At 45.9% G+C, this 5,000-nt stretch overlaps 1 protein-coding gene across 4 annotated transcripts in view; it reads right to left on the reverse strand.

The window, feature by feature from the left end:
• The window catches only part of LOC125948750 (cAMP-dependent protein kinase catalytic subunit 1), an 11,499-nt gene that overhangs the window by 2,581 nt on the left and 3,918 nt on the right, over positions 1–5,000 (reverse strand). For all 4 annotated transcript variants that reach the window (XM_049675091.1, XM_049675092.1, XM_049675093.1 and 1 more), the window contains exon 2: positions 3,367–5,000. This exon is cut by the window's right edge and continues 3,113 nt beyond it. The gene's annotated coding sequence lies outside the window, so the exon portion shown is untranslated. The remainder of the gene's footprint in view (positions 1–3,366) is intronic.

Genomic DNA, 5,000 nt, shown 5'->3' on the forward strand with positions numbered 1-5,000 from the left:
AGGACGACGCGGCGTTAAGTGAGATTTAGTATTCCATCACAATCAGTTGATCCCGTTTTTCATTCGCTAATATCGTATGGATAATACGGAATGGAGGCATATCTGTTTGGGGAGCATCTCTGTTCTAAGCATCTTTGAGGTTGCTATATCGCACCGGAACCCTTCACGATGTGTGAAGTAGACGAACGACAGTGGTGTGGACTGTACGCATTTCATAACGATTTGCCTGAATCTTGGTGACCATGGTTTTGATCCGGGGGATCAGTGCTGCGGCTGCAGAACAAAAATACATCTAGACCTCGACGACGGTCCATACTTTGGTCGCCGTTGCTCGGCAGTCCACATTTTGACATTTTGTGTTGTGCGGTTCTGTCGTACAACTTCTTCCACCTTGAACTTCAGAATAGCTTTCGAAAATGGAAAACACCAAGGTTCAATTCCACTTGCTGCTCCATCGCAGATTCAATGGCAACTTCTCTTCAGTAAGGATATTTAAAATCTGAAAAATGACATCATGAAGCGCTGCGTCATCGCAATGTTCCTCCTCTCGTCTTGCAGTTTTTCAATGATAAGTCTGATTAAAAAATGCTCTTCAACGAGTAAAGGAAAATCAAACCTGCAAGAACGAAAATTGAAACAGTGAGTATATGGGCGATAAATGCATAGCCTCACATATCGCAGGTCGGGTTCGGGGTTTTTGGGGCATAGGGGTTACAAATCTCCTTTCACTCGTTCCTTAAAACACCATAAAACGAGAGCCAACCTGTCACATACGGTGGAGTGTGTATGCGCGTCATATACGCTCGACAGCACACAACCCGGTATACTACAGCCCACTGCCTCCCACCTAAAGCGCTACAGCGGTGAGAGGAAGTGTAAGCAGTAACAGTAGCAGTAGTCGCAACGGCAGCGCCATATCCACCGCCAACGGCAGCAGCAGCGCATCTCTATACTACTACCTCATCATCTCTTTCTTTAGATCTTTTCTCACGTGAGCGCACCTGCCGAGCGTACTCCATATTTTCATTCGTCCAAGTGAACCGCGTTATCTAGAGAGCTTTTAAATTTGTTCTCCAACATTTTTTTTTTGCACCGAACCCCATTGCTCCACCCGTTTCTACATAGATCTCGCTCTTTGCCTGCACAAGCCTGGCTGGCTGGATGCTTCTCTGCTCTCCAGTTTTGCCACAGCACACTTTATCGGAAACCTGATACCAATTTGATGGATGCTGATGCTGGTGGTGCTACTGCTTTTGCCGCGCCAACGTTGCTGTCGATGCGACCGGTGCTTGTTCTGGGCCACTCGGCAACGCCGTAGCGGTCGGCCGTCGTTACGGTTACGACACAACCACGGTCACCTCGACCACCACCACCACCAAGACCTACTGTTGGTTCGACAACACAGCCGAGATATGAAAACAGCTACATGCTCAAAAGTAAAAGCGGCTGCCGTATACTTATGTAGACACCACCGTCGCTGTTGTGTCCAGGCAATCACACCTCCTCATACCTCTTCCCATACGGCTCCTTCGGGCGGACGTTTGGGACAAGAGCGCTACTGAAGCTGATTGCTTTGCTTGTGTTTGGCTCACATATATTACGTAGCCAGTCATACTAAGTATTCCAAATATACTCAGTTCTACTTACGCTTCAAACGATAGTGATTGTCGAAGCGTTTGCTGGTAGAATGTAAAACATTTTCAAACTATGATTAGAGTTGAAATATTGAGTTATATACTAAGTTATAGATCACTTGCTGTAGTCGGAATCTTCATAAAGAAAAGCTGACGGTTGCCAGAAGTAAAATGATTCAATATTCTGCTAATGGCCTTTTGTATCCACTACATAAGGTGCGTGATAGGGAGGGCTTGTTTCATTCGTTGAGCTTCCATTCGACATTCACAGGCATTAGGCGACAACACTATGCTTATCTCGGGTAGCACCCTGAAATGCGCGTACCTCCTCCTATCTATTCTTCTCTCGCGACACTTTCTTCTCTTCGTTTCAATTCAGCTTGCAAATCTGCGCGCTCTCTCTCTCTCTCTCTCTCTCTCTCTCTCTCTCTCTCTCTCTCTCTCTCTCTCTCTCCCAGTATCTATCATTTTTCGGTCTCGTGTGACACGAATAACTTTGCAGAAAATTATCAAAGCTGTTCTCGATGTTGTGCCATATACGTGGATCAGCATCTTTACACAGTCCGAGGACTGTGTAGTCGATAGTTGCGACCGTCCTTGGTAGTCTTTTCAATTGCATCTGTGCAACGATGCCCCTTAGTCAGTGACCGTTGGTCTTTCAAGAAAATAAAGGCTTACGTAATGTTTGGTCAGTCGATATACGCCGCGGTTGACGTCCTTTTCACCGATGATAAACTTTGTTTGGTCCTGGTGGGTTGGAGTTCGATGTACCTTCCCTATACATCAAAGCACAACACACAGAGCCCAAGTACATTTACAGGGGGTAGGCCAATCAAAAATAGATTTTAGTTAGCCATGTTGCTTTGACATTTCCCAATTTTCCAGCTCGGTAGCACTCCCAGGTGTAAAAAATTCAAATTTTATGAACTAAACATTTTTGGGAGACACATTTGGTGTCCTTATAGGTGGGTGGCTTATGGCTTGCCAGGTAGTGAGCCAAAACACATGATACACAATCATCTCCTAGTATGCTCTGCCAGGCAGGCCAATTAAATCCCAAAGACCGGACCCTTCAAAACCCTGGCTCGTCTATCATTCTATCCTTCGCAATAAAATATTGGCAGTGGCAAAGGGTTTCGTTATTTAAAACTTTTAAAACGCCGTTACTGACGAACTGTGCGATAGGTATGCCAGCGAATAGCGATGGGGAGGAAAAATAACAAAATTTGGTTGGTATCTTAAGCAATAGGTTTGAGATGAGGCAAGGCATATAAGTAAGCCAGGTTTAGTGGTCAGTAGGTTGTGCAAATGAACCGGAGGAAACGGTCGAGCTGTGTGTTATTTTTGATAGGTTTACTGCAATTAACTCTTGCAGACACGATCACAAAATACCGGTGCGGTCATCCGAACACCGTATAGGGAAAGAGGTCGAGAAACATTCATATACCTTCGTTTGTGTCATGACAGTAACACGACCGGATCCTGTCGCTGACAGAGCAGGTAATACTGATCCCTGAGAGCTACAGGTGAGTAAGCACCGCGACTGCTTACCGCCAGGCTTCCATGTTTGGTAACTTCAACGCATCTCGTCGTCGACAGATCGAGGATGGTGCCGGATACGATACATAAAGGAGCACAGCGTCAAGGATCACAAAATGATGATGCTAACAGACATACAGACTAACAACCACAACATCATATAGCGCGAAAAAAAAATCGTGTAGCAACTCACCTGTTTTCAAAAAATTGTCCTAGAGTTTATATCATATCGCGTATCCTCCTTCTTCTGGTGTATCTTGAATTCTTCCTAGCGTGCGTGGATATTCCAACAAGGGCCAGCAGATAGAGCAGCTATCTCCGAACATTAGGGTGGATCGTAGGATGTTGCTATGGTCGCAGAACGGTGGCCATTCGGCTGCTGACACTCGTGCGTCGTGCCTACGTCGCATACGCCGACGGCAGCCAGCAATTCACGCACCATGGTTGATTTTGCATGTAACGTTGATGGGAGGGTGGGTTGCGATGCGATTATTCTTCGACTTTTTAAATCACTATTCTTGCGTTTAAAGTATTTGGTGTACTAGAGCAATATAATAATACGTATAATGCTATCTGCTTCTGTTCGGTAGTACTGTTCGCCAGTGCTTTCTAGCTTGTGAAGTAGGCTAGGGGAGGCTTGATGTATAGAGATTGTGGTAGCTGTGTGTGTGTGTGTGTGTGTGTGTGTGTGTGTGTGTGTGTGTGTGTGTGTGTGTGTGTGTGTGTGTGTGTGTGTGTGTGTGTGTGTGTAGATGATGTTGGTTGCTATAGCAAAAGGACCATCATATAACATTTCTTTGTCATCTTTCGATTTCCATCGATCAATTCCGAAGTAAGACTTGACGACCATCGCACCGGTCACAGGAGGTGTGTGTAGAAACAAACCGTGTAGAAGGAGGTGTGTGTGTAGAACCAGAACTCCAGGTTGCGAGTGAAGGGAGCGCGATATTTCTGTATGTGTGTATGTGTGCCTCCATTGGTTACTAAAAGTCGAAAGGCTCTTTTCTCTCTAATCACGCGGGTAGGAAAAAGGAATCTCAAAAGCTGCCTATACCCGGACCTACCGAACTTCCACAACACAGGATGCAGCAGCAGCCACATGCCAGAGACTAGTGCGTGAACATCAGATGACATGTGTACTCTACCCCCACCCTCCCACCACCTCTACTCTGTTGTCTCATTTATACCTTATACCTCGTCTGCACTTTCCCACCCGCCATTTCAACGCCCAGCAGCATAACACACTGCGCTATATTCTTTTCCAAGATTACTTATCTATTAAAAAATCTATGACACGTGTTATGTAGAATAGGTATGTGCAAGCGTGGGTGTGTGTATGTTTGTGTGTATATGTATGTGTGTGTGTGTGTGTGTTTTGTTATTGCTCCAAAAGTTGTGTCCATCCGTCTTCTCAGACCCGTGTCTCACTGCTCGGATCGAAGAGAAGAGTGCACACGCGCAACGCGGATCTCTTCTTCATCATCATCTTTTCTTCTTCATGGGCGAAGATTACATTGTTGAGGCCCCAATAGAAGGAATCGGAGTGGTGAAGAGGCTGGCTACAATTGGGGAGCAGGGCGGGGGTCTTGGATTGGAAGGTGTGATTGGTTTCGATCATTGGCCTCGCCGTGATAGGGATCTATAAAAGGATCTATCAAATCATGCTTTTCATTAACGTTATCGTATCTCACAGTTCTATCATTCATTAGCACTGCGCAGCATCGTCATCTTCCGCGCCACGGCCCGCCCTTCCCGTTTCGAACCTTTCTATCGGGCCATAGACTTTTTCCCTTCTTCCTCTCCATAACGCACTCCTTAATGCCCGAA

The sequence above is a fragment of the Anopheles darlingi genome, chromosome 2 (genome assembly GCF_943734745.1).
Source record: "Anopheles darlingi chromosome 2, idAnoDarlMG_H_01, whole genome shotgun sequence".
Classification (NCBI taxonomy): Eukaryota; Metazoa; Arthropoda; class Insecta; order Diptera; family Culicidae; genus Anopheles; species Anopheles darlingi.